This window comes from Meriones unguiculatus, chromosome 9, assembly GCF_030254825.1.
Source record: "Meriones unguiculatus strain TT.TT164.6M chromosome 9, Bangor_MerUng_6.1, whole genome shotgun sequence".
NCBI lineage: Eukaryota > Metazoa > Chordata > Mammalia > Rodentia > Muridae > Meriones > Meriones unguiculatus.
Window position 1 is genome coordinate 18,961,791 of NC_083357.1, and position 17,709 is coordinate 18,979,499.

General features: G+C 42.9%; 1 long non-coding RNA gene across 1 annotated transcript in view; it reads left to right on the forward strand.

The window, feature by feature from the left end:
• Positions 1 to 17,709, forward strand: part of LOC132656418 (uncharacterized) — a 27,572-nt gene continuing 9,863 nt past the window's right edge. The window contains exon 1 of the long non-coding RNA XR_009594164.1: positions 1 to 1,929. This is a non-coding gene — a long non-coding RNA (uncharacterized LOC132656418). The remainder of the gene's footprint in view (positions 1,930 to 17,709) is intronic.

Genomic DNA, 17,709 nt, shown 5'->3' on the forward strand with positions numbered 1-17,709 from the left:
CTCTGGGCGGTGCCCCAAGCGGGATTTAGCCCGGTCGGCCCTTTCTGTGGCTCCGCGACGCTGGCGAAGCCGGTAACTTGTGGCCGCTGGTTGAGCGCTTGACCGAGTTACGCTTTGCTGTCTCACCTTCGGCCTTAGACCCCTACCCGGCGAAAGCTGAGCCAGGGAGAAATCCAAGTTGCAAGCTGCCTTGTCTGAAGGGATTCTCGGGATGGCTGGGAGGTGGAAGAAGATTGAGAAAATGGCTGGTTTTAAGATGGAAGGCGTTGCTGCCCAGCTTTGGAAGCCAGCGGTGGGGGTAGTCTTCTAAAAACGGGTGGTAGAGATTTCTTTACAGCCAAGCCGTAAAGACTCGCTCCTTCCAGTCTTGGTGCTAAAAATACCAAGCTTCCTTTAGATGGCCTGCTGAGATTTGTTCATCACCTTTATGCTGAGGAGATGGCTGGGCTGATTCTTGGAAGTGAAAGGCCATAAGGACAGGCAGATAGATGTACAGAGGTATCCACACCGCTGTGATGAAAAGGCCGACCTCATCCCAGCCTCGGCCTGATTGCCGGTAGAGCAAAGCACAGCCTTGCTCCTGCTTGGTAAACTCGTGTAAATTTGAGGGAGCTGACCGCCAGATCTGCACCTCCTGGGCAACACAAAGGTGGCCTAAGACCGAGGCTGTGTTTTCATACGCACAGCCAACCTGTTTAAGTTCATTGTAAAGAGAAAAAATCCAGAAATAGAATGTTCCTTTCCACTGCTTGTTGTGCTTGTTTAGCAAGGGGGGACTCAGCCTGTCTCTAGAACACCCCAGATAGCTAAAAGAAGGCAAGGAAACTTGTCCATATTGTCACCTCTAGCTAACGAAAATGCATGGCTGGGTGTCTGGTGTATGAGCACCAGGTCTTGTGTTTATCCTGGGGCTGCAGCAGCTGAAACCTCTCCCTCCACACAGTTACTTTTTAGTAGAAAAGACAAATCATTTGAGGTTGAAATCAATGCTGAGACAAAGACAAAGGCCTGGGCTAGAATAAGGGAGGGGTCAGGGAAAGGTGAGGAGATGATGTTGAAATTGAAAGCAAAAGAATGAAGAGTTAGCCTTGGGAAAAAGTGGCAGGTAATCTAATCTAGAAGTACAAGTTGAGAGTAGTAGGTGCCAAAGCCTTGAAAAGGGCACACTCTGGATGTGTCACGGAGCTGAAAGAAAACTGCATGGCTATCATTGGGCAAAGACTGGGGACGAAGGGAAGAGCAGCATACCAAGGGCCTATGGACTGTGCCAAATGATAGAACATTTTTGTTAAGCCAAAAATGAAGGGCTTATGGAAAAAAGTAACATTCTAATTTTCTGCTGTAAGATGAGAAAATGTAGTAGTTGTCATACAAAAATTAAAAGCTTTAATTTTAATTAAATTTAATCAAATTAAAATTAAATTTAATTTTAAACCTTTGTCTTAAACTTTTGCCTTAATCCCAGCCAAATATGAAGAAAGTTCAAACTAAAGTGGTGGCTGAAGACTGGTGTGGTGGCACACACCTGTAATCCCAGCTCTCAGGGAGGCAGAGGCAGGTGGATCTCTGTGAGTTTGAGGCCAGCCTGGTCTAGTACAGCCAAGGCTACACAGAGAAACTTATCTTGAAAAAGGAAAAAAAAAACAATAAACAAATAAATTAAATGGTGAATAAGATGAATAGTTCAGAGATACTATTTTCAATTTAAGACCAAAAAGATGGATGTAGGAGGAGGAAATGTAGAAATAAAAGGGATAATTTTCAAATTTCTTTCAGAGAGTGGCAAACACTGCCTCATTATTGTGTGGGGTGGCCTTCAGGATGACCATCAACAATCTCGTTTTAACCATGCTGACTTGAAAATGCCTGATATACACCCGGAGTTGTCACCAAGAGCACAGAAGAAGGTGTATCTTGGGAGATCATCAGGTAATAAAGACCATTGGAGCAGAGAAGGGCACCTAAAGGGAAGAAAGATAGATGCAGAAGAGAAGGTTCAGGGGGGACCCAGGGAGTGAGAGGGAATGGAAGGCAAGAAAAGAACACTGGAAGACAGGCTGAGAGGCCAGGGGAGAGCAAAGAATGCCATATGCCTATGCCCAAGGCTGAGAAAGCTGTTTCCAGAAAGGAGTTAGCTGTGTTAGATGTTGCTTGGGTTTCAGGTTAGAGAAGTGTCCATTTCTTTTAGCAGCTTAAAGCCATTGGTAGACATGCTAAGGGCAGTGTTCCTGGAATAGTGGGATGGAAGCCAGATGGCAGTAGCCATTGCACATAAATGACCCAATAGGAAACAGAGAACCATGAGTGATCTAATTAAGGATGTAGCACACTGGAGGCCTTGGTGGAGTAGCTAGACAGGCCCAATAACCATCTATCTCTTTGCCTTCCATAGCATAATTTCCAATTCTGTCTGGCCACATACAGACATATAGGCAAATGTTTCTGCTACATATAGCCGTGTGACTCAGTTCCAGCCAATAGAAAGTGGAAAAGTTACGTGCAAATTCTAACCTGGCTTTAAAGGAAAGGAAGCAGTGTGTTTTCCTTGGCCAGCGTTCTTTCCAGAAATGTGCAGATGAAATGCATGGCTCCAGTAGCCATGTGTGTCTGTAGGGTAAGTCATGTGCTGGGGGTGTTGACAAACCAAATTAGAATAAGTAGGTTTCCAGGGTCTAGGGTGTCACCTATTCTGAACTATCTACCTATTTACTATTGAGGGGAAAGGAAGACGATTATCTTGTTCACATTTATTTACTTTCCATTTTAAAATTTTACTTATTTATCTATTTTGAGAAAAGGTCTTTCTGTTGCCCTGGCTATCCTGGAACTTGTAGATCACGATGGCCTCAAACTCAACAGAAATCTACCTATCTCTACCCTTCTAGGGCTAGAATTAAAGACACATGCAGCCTGCTGTTTCTAACTTTAATTTGTATTAACCTGTTGGGTGAAGGATTTAGATTATGGAGAAAAATTACAAGAGGCTTGTATAGTGATAAGAATGATGTGGGGGAGGAAGGAGTGATGATTCTGACCAGCAGATGAGCAAGAAATAGAATTGGAAAGAAGAAAACTAAGAAGCTAAGCATGTTCCTCTTGTCCTTGATACAAATAAAACCTTGGGTAGAAGAATTCAACCTTTGACTTCCTCTGTATTCTGCAGTGCCCTGTCCTCAGGCTATTGTGGCCATCTCGAGCTTACCTAACAAAACTTGTATTTGTACAAGCAAGGGTGGTACCTTGGACTGAAGAAGCATTTGGTGACAAGCTCTCCTAATTCATTATTTCTTAACCGTAAGCAAATCCTGTCACATCTCTGAGCCCTACGGTTCTTCCCTATAAGGTCAAGACCACAGAAATATCTACCTTATAATCTCATAATACGAAGCCACCAGGGCTGAAGATACAGTTCAGTGGTAAAATACTTGCCTACCATGCATGAAACTCTGATTCAATCCCCAGCACTAACACAAACAAAAGTTTATAAAGCTTCAAAGAATATTAGGAAAGCTGTAAAGAATTCCTTTACCTATAAATAATGTCTTGTTAGGACTAAACTCCCAGCTCTCTTCATATTACTGAGGACTGTGTTTTGTTTCTTTTTTTCTTTTGTTTCTTTCTTTTTTTTTTTTTTTTTTTTTTTTGGTTTCAGTTTTTGGTTTTTGGAAACAGGATTTCAGGTTTCTCTGTGTTTCCCTGGCTGTCATGGAACTTACTCTGTAGGCCAGGCTAGCTATGAACTCAGAGATCTACCTCCTTCTGCCTTCAGAGGGCTGGGATTAAAGGTATGTACCACCACCTTGGTAGCAAACAAGAGGACTTTACTTAAACTGTTCTAGACAAATACAGTTCTAGACAAATACAGATGGAAGATGATGGTACATTCAGATCACTAACAGCATTGAAAGAGCTTGAAACCAGAATAATTTTGGAAATTCAAGGCAGTTGATCTTGGTGCTAATATGAACAAGTGTAAGAGAGTATTATAATTGGTCTAGCTCTGGTCACATACCCACTCTCACATGAACTAACCTCTGTGAAGGAGATGGGATACCATATTTGAATAAGACCTTGTCTTATGCTCAAGCCAATGGTACCTGGCATAGAGGCTATGCCATGAAAAGGAGTGGTATATAAATCACATCATAATTCCTGGCAGTCTGGTCGCCCAGAGGCTCTTGGCATTGCCTGAAAAGTTTTATACAAAACAGTGACACTGTCACATTTGTGCTCTCTAAGGCTGGATGGAGTAGGAAAAGTGGCTCTAAGGAAACCAAACTAAATACAGAGTTATGAAGGAAACTACTGTAGTGGATTAAGATGAAGAGGAAGTGGAACAAAATAGGCAGCTTCACAGTGAACTGAGGAGACAGAACTGATAAGTACTAATTGGATAGAAAAGTAAAAATAAGGAAATGCCACATTCTGCTGAATCAACAGTCACACTACTTACTGGGTGACTGTGTGTGTGTGTGTGTGTGTGTGTGTGTGTGTGTGTGTGTGTATGTGTGTGTTGAGAAGTGCACTTAAAGAATTGCTCAACATCCTTAGCCATCAGGGAAATACAAATCAAAACTACCCTGAGATTTCACCTTATACCCATCAAAATAGAAAAAACTCAAGTGACAATATATGCTGGAGAGGTTGTGGAGAAAGGGGAACCCTCCTCCATTGCTGGTGGGAATGTAAACTTGTACAACCACTCTGGAAATCAATCTGGCACTTTCTTAGACAATTAGGAACAGTGCTGCTTCAAGATCCTATACCCCTCCTAGGCATATATTCAAAATATGCTCAACTATACAACAAGGACATTTGTTCAACCATGTTTGTAGCAGCTTTATTCATAATAGCTAGAATCTGGAAACAACCCAGATGTCCCTCAACTGAGGAATGGATACAGAAATTGTGGTACATTTACACAGTGGAATACCACTCAGCAATTACAGACAAGGAAATCATGAAATTGTCAGCTAAATGGTGGGAACTGGATCATCCTGAGTGAGGTATCCCAGAAGCAGAAAGACACACCTGGTATATACTCACTTATAAGTGGATATTAGACATATAATATAGGATGAACATACTAAAATCTGTACACCTAAAGAAGCTAAGAAAGAAGGAGGACCCTGGGTAAGATGATCAATCCTCATTCAGAAAGGCAAACAGGATGGGCATCGGAAGAGGGAGAAAACAAAGATCAAGACAAGAGCCTGCTAAAGAGGGCCTCTGAAAGACTCTACCCTGCAGGGTTTTGAAGCAGATGCTGAGACTCATAGCCAAACTTTGGACAAAGTGCAGGGAATCTTATGAAAGAAGGGGGAGATAGAAAGACCTGGAAGGGTCAGGAGCTCCACAAGGAGAGCAACAGAACCAAAACATCTGGTCTTTTTTGAGACTAATACTCTGACCAAGGACCATGAAAGGACATAACCTAGAACCTCTACACAGAAGTAGCCCATGGCAGCTCAGTCTCCAAATGGGCTCCCTAGTAAGGAGAACAGGGACTCTCTCTGATATAAGCTCAGTGGCTGGCTCTTTGATCACCTTCCCTGAGAGGGAGGGGGATGGAAGCAACCTTACCAGGCCACAGAGGAAGACAATGTAGCCAGTCCTGATGAGACCTGATAGGCAAGAGTCAGATGGAAGGGGAGGAGGACCTCCCCTATCAGTGGACTGGGGAAGGGGCATGGGAGAAGAAAAAGGAGAGAGGGCAGGATTGGGAGGGGATGAGGCAGGGGGCTACAGCTGGGATACAAAGTGAATAAATTGTAATAAAATAAAAAAAATTAAATAAAATAAATCTGAATAAAAAAAAAAGAAATCTTTCATTTGAAGTGCCCCTGAACAGATGGGAGTGGTCCATTGTTCTATAAAGTTTAGAAGAGATACTAAAGAAATTTATAGCAGAAGTTATACATCTGGGAGTTTTCTATTGGTTGGAGAATTATGCTTACTTCTTGTGTAGTCTTATGTGTAAGTTTGCATATGTGCAATTACATGTGTGTACATGTGCTATGTTGATTCCAGAGGACAATCCTGTGTATCATTTTTATTCAGGTTCCGCTTACCTTATTTTTGATACAGGGCCTTTCACTGTCTTGTGCCTCTCTGATTAGGCAAGACCTACACACTAACTTGTCTCTGTCTCCCGAGCACTGGGATTATAAACCCATACCACCATGTCTAGCTTTTTTTTTTTTTTTCTTCAATCATGGATTCTGGGAATAAAACTCAGTTTCCTGTTTGCTTGCATGGCTAAATAATTTGCAAAGTGAGCCTTCTGCCCAGCCCCAGAATTGTGCTTTCTTCTTATAGCAATGACTCAGTAAGTAACTAAATCATTTTTGTTGCTGGTGGTCACTGCAGTTGTTAAAAACAACTCTGCCATGACACAGTAAGACATCCAAAGGTAAACAGAACAAAGCTGCTTGACATCTCTGCAATGTCACTCTAGGTACAGATCCACTGGGCTGAGCTGAGCTGAGCTGGCCCTGCACAGTAGGCGGACTTCATCCTCCTCGGAGTCAGCTTTTGGCTGTATTCTGGTTACTCCAGTTCCATCTTCTCAAATAAAAGGAGAAAGCAAGAAAGAAGAAGGAATTTTCCTATCTCAGGAAAGCAGTACTTCCCATAGAAAGCCCCACAGTTCCTGTGTCATTGACTAAAACTTATTATGGGGCAAGACCCTGTCTCCAAACATAGCAGATGGCCAAGAAAAGGAAAAAAGGATCAAGGACAAAACTTAGAGACATAGAGAAATACAATAGGCCCAAAGAAAAAGGAAGAGTGGCTACTGAGGTAGGAAGGGAGTCAGGAGGGTAATCTGTATGAAAGGTAAGAGGAAATGACAGTTTTAGAAAGGTGAGAATGACGCTAGAGAGGCCAGGGAGATAGGCTAAAGACTGCATGGCTTCTGGGGTAGGTCAGGGAGCTGATTCAATGGCAAAGCCAGTTAACAGTGGGTTGTTAGGTCAGAAGTTTTGGCTCAAGGGTAAGATGGCTTGGATCAAGAGGTCCCCATTCTTCTCTTCTAACCAGGACAAAGCCCAGCTCCTAGTTCTGGATTCCAAAGTGATCACTGGACCTAAGACCCACCTACAGGCTCCTAAACTCACTAAATAAGGCTATAATTCCCTTGTCTCACCATCATGTCACAGATAACCTCCCACTCCCCTTTAAGAAGCCCCTACCTCTGCCCAGCCTTGCAACTTCATTGAAGTCCTCCTGTGAAATCAGAGGACGTGTCCTTTGTACTATAAATTTGACTCGATTTGATTTATTATGTTGCTGAAGAAGCTATCATGGGCAATACAAGAGATATTAGCTAGAAAATGATGAAAAAAATGTGTTGTGAAAAGAAGGCTGAGAGTACAGAGTGTGAGGAAAGACCTGGAAGATGCTTGCTGGGGAAGGTGGGAAGAGGTGGGCTTCTGAGTATGAAGACTGGTGGCAGCTGCACCTCTGTGGAGCCTGGAGGAAGAGAAAAGACTGAGAATGCAGATGTCATTGTTCTGCTCCTGGAAGGCAGAGGAGGAATAGTCATCCCCTGAAGGTAGCTGACACAATCCAAGCATATCAGAGAAACTGAGGGGAGGAAGAGCAGGCAGGCAAGCGTTTAGGGAAGCGTTGTGAGCCTGACTGAAATGGATGCTTGGAGCCAGACTGGTATCCATCCCAGACCATGTAGCCTACTCCACTAGTTCTCAGCAACTGGGGTCAGCACAACTGCAGAGAGCAAGAGACCATAGAGACTAACCAAAGTCTGGGGTTTGCCAAAAAGGGCATGACAGAAAAACAAAAGTACAGGGCTGGAAACATTCCCAGTGTGGTTCTTGGGATTAAACTGAGGTCATCATGCTTACATGGCAAGCACTTTACCACATGGCTATCCCCAGACTACCCAGCCCACATAATGAGTATTGACTAGTGGGAAGAAAGATCAGCAGCAGGGCCTGGTAGAGTGGGAGAAAAGAAGTGGGGAGGAGCTGCAGGATGCTTAGGAATGGTGACAAGAGGCCATGGTCAGGCAGAGGCTTGTATCCATGGGGGTAGATGGCCAAGAAGAGAGGAAAGAAGGGGTCAGTGGTCTTAGGATGAGGAGGTGAAGACAGAGAGGCCAGCAAATTACTGGTGTGTGGAAGGAAGCAGGGTACACACAGTTGCCAGGGGTCAAGGATTTTGATAGTCTTTTCACTCCAAGATCAGTTTTGAGTTGCTGTTGCCCTTCTTAAAATAAGCAAAAGGTGCCTGAAAAAAAAAAAAAAACTAGAACAAAAGAGAGACAGGTATTTCTTGACCTGTCATACAGTGCCTCCCTAATAGTTCTTTATTGAGACAGGGTTTCTCTCTGTAGCCCTCGCTGTCCTGTAGCTCACTGTGTGGACCAGGCTGGCCTCAAACTCACAGAGGTCCACCTGCCTCTGTCTCCCGAGTGTTAGGATTAAAGGTGTGCAACACTACCACCTCGCTTAAAATGATCTTAAAAAAAAAAAAAAGAATCAAAACATCCAAGTGCCTCTCACTCTGACAACTGCAGCCTTAGCCGAGGGAGTTCTGCCCTCTAGTGGTGCTCCATCCAATGCAGAAATTGTATTTGTAATGGGAGACCACGTGTGAGCACAGGATGCAGAGAAACGTGCTGCAATGGTAGAGGCTGGAAGAGATCTAGTGGATGATGGGGACAAGCAATCCCACTGTCTCTCAAGCCTGTCATCCCATCCACAAACTGCGGGCAGGGCAGACATTAGGTGGGCTCAGTATCCTTTCAGCCCTGTCTTGGACTCAACCATAGCTTATTCTGAATAAAAGAATATGGTTTATCCAAATAAATAAACCACAGAGGAGATCATATAAAACATTATAGGGAGATAGATCATAAGGTTAAGAGCAAGAGCCCAGGAGTCAGGCTTCTTGGCTAAGTCCCAGCTATGATCCTAAAAGGCTGTGCTCACTCAGGGATAAGGTGTTTGTGTCCATTCATGGAGCTATGGGATATACTGAAAGCCTTGAACACTTAGCACAATCTTGTGGGCCATGACTTTCCAAAGCTCTGCATTGGTAAGCTAAATGTGTAAAGGAGGCTCCGAGAAGTCACTCAACCCACAAGTGATAGGACTAGGAATGTCTGGAATGGAGTCCCTCAGTCTCATACTCGGGGATTTGTAGATCTCCATGTTTAGACCCTACCAGAAGAAAAGTCTCAGGAAGCACCCCCTGCTCTCACTCCAGGGGTGGAAAAGAGCACAGATGATGTTAGAGCTATCATAGGTGCCCTCTATTCTCGCAGAAACTGGTTGGGGCACAGCTAGCCTTTGGGGACAATCCCTATGGATTGTAGTAGATGTCTCATGTGCACACTGCCACCTAAGGGCCATTCTCTAAACATAGGAATTTATCAGAGGTGTGTGTGTGTGTGTGTGTGTGTGTGTGTGTGTGTGTGTACTTGCAAAGGGGGGAACAGCCCCACAGCAAGGCTCTTGATGAGCAAGCTTGGAGTGTTTGGGTCTAGTGGTGTCCCAGGTCACCCGCTCCCCATTGCTGCTCTGACATCGCTGGTCTCTGTTTTTACTGCTCCAGCAGTTTCTGGACGCTCTGTCACTCAAGATCATGCCAGATTATGCCTGTCACTTCCTCAGGTGTGTGTGTGGGGGGGGTCTTTGGTCTCTGCTCCTTGCTCTCATGCATCTTAAAATAAGCGCTGTTCTCTGGCCAGCCAGAAGCATTTGTGTTCATTCTTGGACAAACTGTTCTTTGTTGGGGGTGAGGGCCAGGGATCAATTTGTGACCCAGACTATCCTTACACTTGTCGAAATCTATTGCCTCAGCAACCCAAGTGCTAGAATTATAGGTAGGAGCCACTATTCCTACCACCACAGTGCCAGGTGCTTGTAGCCTGGGTGGAGAATCTATAACAGAATGTCTGGAGGTGGGGCCAGAGCTCAACGTTCTGAGGCTTCCTCGATTGCTGTCAACTTTTGTCCTTTTTTGATACAAGTCATTGGTGGTTTGAATGAAATGCACTACATAGCCTCCAGCTTTTGAGCCCGTGTTCCCCAGCTGATGGTGCTGTTTGGGTAGGTGTAAGAGGTGTGGTCTTGCTGCAGGAAGTACATCATAGGAGGTTCTCCCCTTAGGGGCCATAACCTATCTAACCACAGGCTCTTGGCCCTGATATCAGTGTCAGGTATGGGGTTCCACATTATAGTTTAGGCCTGAAAGCCAATCAGAAAGTGTTTGATTACTCTCATAACACCTGGGCTACCATTGCACAGGTGGGCATTATCCTGCCAGGTCAGTCATCACTGAGTCTCACAGGGTCCACAGCTGGGTAAGACTGATGATGACTTTTCTCCTCTGGCAGTGTTCTTTGAACTATGAACTATGAAAGCTAAGCAATGGGAATGAAGTTTCCAGTCAGTACCAGCTTGATTTCTCTATATTCCATGACTCAGGAGTATGGTCTCTTCAGCAATAGGGTTTTAATGTCAAGTTCTGGTGGGCAATCAAGAGCAATGGCAATAGCCTATAATGCCTGGGGGGGTCTTCAGCACCCCTTTGGCCAAAAACTCCAAAATCATGCCCCATTCCTGGCACTGGGCATTTCATTTTCTGGCCTGTAGTATATAGCAGGGGACTGGGTTATTAGTTTTATAAAGTGAGAGAAGGCAAAAAACTAGGGGAATTAAGTGAAGAACTAGGGGGGAGAAGTTGGAGATGAATACTATCAAAATATACTGTATGACATTCTCAAAGAATTAAAAAGTTATAAAAGAGAAAAGAAAAGAAACTTTGAAGTTTGCAGCTAAATGGATGGATGTGGGAAGAATCATCCTGGGTGAGGTAATCCAGACCCAGAAAGACAAAGATCATACATTTATATCCATCATAAGTGGAAGAGATCAGAAAGTTAGGAAGAGGCCATGGGGTGCATTTCAGGGATCATGAGACAGTATGCAGTGATACAGTAGGGAAAACATGAATAATGAATAGGTAGGGTAAAATGGAGTCAGGGTGGGAGGGCAAGGTAGAGAAGGATAATTAACACAAAATACATTTCAATATGAAAACCCACTACTGTAGAAGCATCCTAAAATACGAACATATACATAAAGAAAAGGTTTAAATAGTTACCTTTATTGTGACTGGGGGATATTCAGTGTTTGACTTTAAGAACTGTTGTTTGAGTTTAGTGCCTTGAATTTCATAAAAGAAACCATTAGATGAGTTTTGGCTTGTGACTAGGAAAGAATTTCCAGCAATTTCTAAAATGGCCCTAAATGTGTTGAATTGTCCTCAGCATTGATGACTATAAAATCACAATGTGGATCAGTGCTGAAAAGCATAAATACTCTACATGATGCAACCAAGATTTTGTTCTTTACATAAAAACAAACAAGCACACCTTCCCATCAGTATCCAAGTTGCTTTTTTAGCTATAGTATTAGCATGTTTGTGCACATTTGGGTATGTGTGTGGTGGTTAAAGAACAGTTCAGGAGCCAATTTTTAACTTCTTCTTTGTTGGGGCAGGGTCTTTTCTATGTCTGCCATGCTGCACACTCCAGGCTAGCTGACCCCTGCGCTCTGGGGGAGGGGGGTGCTCCTGACTCCAACTCCATCTTGCTAGAGAAGTGCTAGATGTGCATTATTTTATTCAGCTTTTTATGTGGGTTCCCAGGATCAAACTCAAGTCATTAGGCTTGTATGGAAAACACTTTTATCTGCTAACTCATCTAGCCAGCTCCCGATTCACTTTTTATATAGCAATTTACCCAATTTACCTGGGGTCTTGTGAAAGAGCTTCAGGTAAAAGGGGCTGCAAATGTAAAGAAGTCCTGACAGAGAACATGGAGTCTAAGTGGGTGTGGCATAACTGTTTTCCCAGTAGAGGGCAGTGATGGGCAGCATGCCTGTTCCTCCTGCTCCCAAGACTGCTAAAGACAAGATTTAACGAAGCCAGTTTACACATGCATACTAGCACTGTAAACAGATTTAGCGTGTGTACTGATGCAGTCTTGCAGTGATTATGTTATTTTAGACATTTAAAGATGCTTGAAACATTTGTGAGACTCTAAGTTGTTAGAATCGGGAAGACAATTACAATTAATGTTTAAGTGTTTGGAGAAATCTATTGGGTTGAAATTATAAAATCCCGATTTGTTAATTGTAGAAGTAGTATGTGAATATCCAGAGGGCTGCGAACTATTTCTGTTTTCTTTCTTTGGAAGTTAGGCAAAACGTGGCAGTAGCAATGTGACTCGGGGTGCACAGAACCCCATAGACAACCTCAGAGGGTACTAGGAACCAGGCCAGCAAGCAGGCCTGAGCATTCTGCCTGGAGAGAAGGGCGTCCGTTCTATGATCCCTCCACAGCCCAGTGGGACAGAGTAAGGGATGTCCTCCTGCACTGGGGCTTCCTAGGTCCTGGCACCCTAGCAATTTGCCTCAAGGTTCCCTTGAGCCTCAAAAACTGGAAAAGAGATGAGTCAGATAAGGGGAGTCTGGCCTCTCCCTGGCAGAGACTTAAAAGGCTCCCAGCTCAAAGGGCAGGTGGCACCCTCTGCCTTAGGAGCTGGCTGTGCCTCAATTTCCAGGCCCCTCTCTCAGTGTGTTGCCTACCCTGCCTGAAGAACTCCAGTGTCCCCCACCTCTGTTCTGTTTAGGTTGTGCTGGGGGGTAGCTGCCTGGGCAACAGAACAGCCTCCTGTGCTTCTAACAAGCTAAAGCTAAGCATGGTCTGAATAAACGGGTCTGCTGGCTCAGGAAGCTTGGCTCTACCAGACCCTTATCTGGATTTGTGTTCTTTTCCAGCCCCTTGCTCATGTTGCCCACAGGGTTTTTCAGGCTCTTCAAACCATATGGTTTTCTGCAGTTCATGTGGCCTGTGTTTCACACCATATCTATCAAACCCTCTCTGAGGGGGCTGAAGGAAAACAAGCAAACTCCTTGTCGTTGAACCAGGCAGAAGGTTTACTGAGCACATAATTTGCTAGTATTTGCTTTGTTCAAAAAAAAAAAAAAATGTGTGGCTAGTTAATACAGCCATATGGAAAAAGTTATAAATGTACAAAAGACATTCTCCTCCCACTATGTCCTCAAATACTAGCACCTTCTCCTAAAGACAAATGATATTATCAGGTTTCATGCATTTTTTTTTGTACATATGTTATGGCATACACAAGTTAGTTTTGCTTGAAATTTGGTTTCATTCTTTCAGGAGGAAGGAGGGAAGAGAAGCAATAAGATATAGCCACTGAAGTATGCAAGACAAAGGTCATTTTAGGCTCATTCTTTTTAGGCTCACTTAACTTATGTAAATAAATTTAGAATATACAGTATGCTAATGAAATGTAGAAGAGACACTAAGAAGAGAAGCTTTTGAGAAGATAGGTACAAATTTGTGTCTTAGATTTAATATCAATTCTCAAAATCTCACTAAGAGACTGGTTTCAAAATGAGGAGCTGACCTCTTCTTGATCCTTTCTGAAAGGGGTTACATTTCTGGGGTTGGGGTGAAGCTTAGAGATGCAGTACCAGAGAGAGACTCACAGAGATAGGGCAAAGGAAGGAAAGAGAAAAGGAGGGAGGAAGGGAGAGAAGAAGAATTCTCGTAGTTAACCACATCCCTAAGTCTTGGCCAGTAGGCTGTGATCAAAAGTTAGGTGTGCAGTTTTCAAATTGGGCCTTACAGGGAAAAGGTATCAGCTTTCCACCTGTTCTGGTGAACTATGGGGATCTTGAAAGATCTGTTTGGAAACAGAAGACATAAACCTCAGATGGTGTAGTAACAGTACAGAAAAAAAAAAAAAGCTACTCCCTGATCTTCTTAGCCTGGATTGCTTATGGACATATTATTACACATGAGAAAAATAAAAACTAATCTTGTTTAGCCCCAGATAACAATGTATAGGTAGATCTAGACAAATTACATAGAATTTTGTATGTTTAAGTTTTTAATATACCAATTTGACTTGTCAGCATCGTTGGTATTACAAATACATTATAGGCCAAGTGTGGTAGTATATGTCTATAGTTCCAGCTATTTAAGAAACTGAGCTGATTTATGAACTATGACATACTTACCAAGCACACTAAACATTCTTTCTTGGCTTTTACCAGGGATGCTGCTGCATACCTTTAATCCCAGCACTAGGGAGGCAGAGGTAGGCTTGAGGCTAGCCTAGTTTACAAGACATCCAGGATTACATGAAGAGATTCTGTTTGAAAAACAAACAAAAACTTTACTTTTAATGATTGTGTAACAGTATGTTATTTGGCACCAGTGGAAATTTGTGCTAATATACATACATACACGTACAATGACTAGTTTATTTTATATTATTAACACATAATAATTACAAATAAATCTGAGTAGTTTTATATACTTAAGAATCAAATTTACTTCCCATTTTCTTAAATTCTGCTCATATCTCTGCCCAGTTAATTGAGCTGTTACAAAAGCAAAACAAAACAACAACAAAAACCCAAACTTTTTTTTTTAATTTATTTATTTATTATTTATACAGTGTTCTGCCTGCATGTGTGTCTGCAGGCCAGAAGAAGGCACCAGATCTCATTATAGATGGTTGTAAGCCACCATGTGGTTGCTGGGAATTGAACTCGGGTCCTTTGGTAGAACAGCCAGTGTTCTTAACCTCTGAGCCATCTCTCCAGCCCAAACCCAAACTTTTATTAAAGCAGTTTTAGGTTCACAATAAAACTAAGTGGAAGGAACAAACTTCTCTGTGTATCCCCAACCTCGTACCTGCAAAGATTCCCCCATTATTGATATCCTGTGTCTAAGTTTGCTACAGTTGATGACCCTCTATTCGCAGATAAAAGTCACCGATGCAGTGAGCAGCAAGCCAATGAGACCTTGTCTCACAAGAGGTAGATAGTGTTCCTAAGGATGGCCCCTCAGTTGTCCACTGGCAGCCACAACATACATTTACCCCTGCATGCACATACATACACATGCATATATAAGTACATGTACTCATTTCACAACTGTTGAGTTTGGAGAATTATTTGTAAAGAACAACCCACCTACAAAACCTTCGACCCAAAATTTGTTCTGCCAACAAGATGTGCAGGTACAAAGATGAGCGAAAGTTGAAGGAATCTGGTCCTACTTGAGACCCATCCCATGGGAGAGAACCAATCCCTGACACTATTAATGTTATTCTGTTATGCTTGTAGATAGGAGCCTGCCATAACTCCTCTTAGAGGCTTCATCCTGCAGCTGATTGAAACAGATGCAGAGACCCACAGCCAAACAGTAGACAGAGCTCGGGGAGTCCTATGGAAGAATAGGGGGAATGATTAAGGGAGCCAGACATGTTGAGAACTCCTACGGAGTCAATTAACCTGGGCTCATGGGGTCCCACAGAGTCTGAACCACCAACCAAAGAGCATACACGGACTGGCTCTAGGCCACCTGCACATACGTAGCAGATGCGTAGCTTGGTCTCCATGAGAGCCCCCCAGCAACTGGAGCGAGGGCCCTCTCTGACTCTGCCTTTGGATCCCGTTCTCCCAACTGGACTTCTCTGTCTGGCCTCAGTGGAAAAGGATGCGCCTAGCCCTGCAGCGAATTTAATGTGCCAGGGTAGATTGGTTCCCGCGGGGGATCTCCGTCTTCTCTTGGAAGGAGGGGAGAACGGGTGCAAGGGATTTGTGTTGTAGGGTGGGGGGACTAGGAGGAGAGTAAGGGGAGATGTGATCAGGATATAAGGTGAATAAATAAATTAATTAACGGAGAAAATAATTATTTGCATATTTCAGACTGAAATTCTTTTTAAAACATTTTAAATCGATAACCATGTATATTAACAGGATGCATGTAATGTTTGAACTATTTCCCTCTTCCAGCAATAATCAACCTAAATGACATATCTACCACATTATAGAAAGCCAGCATTTTGCTTTGCCACGTTGTTGCTATTTTGAAACAGATCTAGGAAGCCCTTGCTGGCCTGGAACTCCCTGTAGACATCAGCTTTGTCTCTGCGTTGTGGCCATCCTCCTGCCTTTGCTGCCTAATTATGGAGATATAAGTGTTAACCATATCCAGCAGAAGCCATGGCTTTTAAAGTGCAGTTTTATTTTATAAAAATCAACTGTACAAACAACTTCTACTGTCTTGACCTTTAAAAATTAGCACTTTTACTAAAGAAGTGAAGGACAAGGCAGCCTAGACCATTATTTCATACATCAACTATTACCAAATTAGCTGCATTTTAACATACTGTAAAAGTAAATTGCAATAAACATTCACTTACTAGTAGGAACTAGTGTACCCAGAAAAGACACGTGGACACATTTTGAAGCTACACAGCCACATGTCAATATTCACATAAATACATACCTGACATGTTATTTCCATCAATGTTAGACACGACTTTGTAGATATTAAATTACACAAATCATTAGGTTTTTTTTTTTTTTCATAACCTCAACTTGGAAGTCAAAAACCAAGAATGGAATATTAGGAAGCCACAAATGCTACAGTTTGTATTCATGAGCACATTATAAAAAGTGAAGCTACAAAGAGTTCCTTTCAGAGAGGGCTTCTGAAATTTCAAATATTATCCTATCTGAAAAGTTAGAGCTTTTCATGAGAAAAACAAGCTAAATGATGTATTTATTCTGCCTCCAACATTCTAAAAAAGTATAGATTTTGTGTAATTAGTTACTAACAATAATGAAAAGATTAATACCACAGTTCGATAAAAATGGTCTGCTTATAAAGCACCTACTAGACTTTCCTTAGCTTCTGAGAAACCGTAGTTTTAAAGTTATTTATTGTTGTTGTTGTGTGTGTGTATGCAGTGCACACGTATAGGTCGGGGACAACTATGTGGAGCTGGTTTTTTCCTTCCACATTTGTATGGACTCTGGGGATTGAGATCAGATCATCATGCTTGTGCACCAAGTGTTTCTACCCTCTGAGCCATGTCATTGTCCCTGTTTTATGTTGCTGAGACCATGTGTCTCACTGTGTAGCCAGTTTGGACACAAAACCTTTCTGCCTCAGGCTCCATACCTCTGGGATGACAAGCTTGTGACAACTAGGCACTGCTTTTTCTCATCCTCCTCTTTTTTTTTTCTTTTCATGTTTATTTTGGAGGAAAACCGGATGTATTTCTTTACTCTTTCTGTTTTAAAGATTTATTTATTCTGTATACAATGTTCTCCCTGCATGTGCACCTGCATGCCAGAAGATGGCACCAGATCTCATTCTAGATGGTTGTGAGCCACTGTGTGGTTGCTGGGAATTGAACTACAGGACCTCTAACGGAGGAGTCAGTGCTCTTAACCTCTGAGTCATCACTTCAGCTCCATCTTTACTCCTTTATAAGTGTTTCCCGCCCCCTCTGTTGCTCTTCCAAGATTTTTTTCAGTTTGAATGATATACTGTTAACATGTGAATTTGAAATGTAGTCCTCAGATTGGGGGTGGGGCTTAGTAGGTGGGGCCTACTCCTTTGGCGGAGTAGCCAAAGCCTTTGAAGAGTATTACCCTGTTGTAGCCATTCTCTGCTTCCTGGTCTACCAACATTTGAGAATCCCTGCCACTCGCTCCCACCACCTTGGCTAGGAGTGTCCCCATCACATCTTCCCCATGATGTGAGCCCAAACTTCTCTGAAATCAGAGCCCAATTAATCTTTCCTTCGTTAGTCATTTCTGCCAGGTATCTTGGTCACAG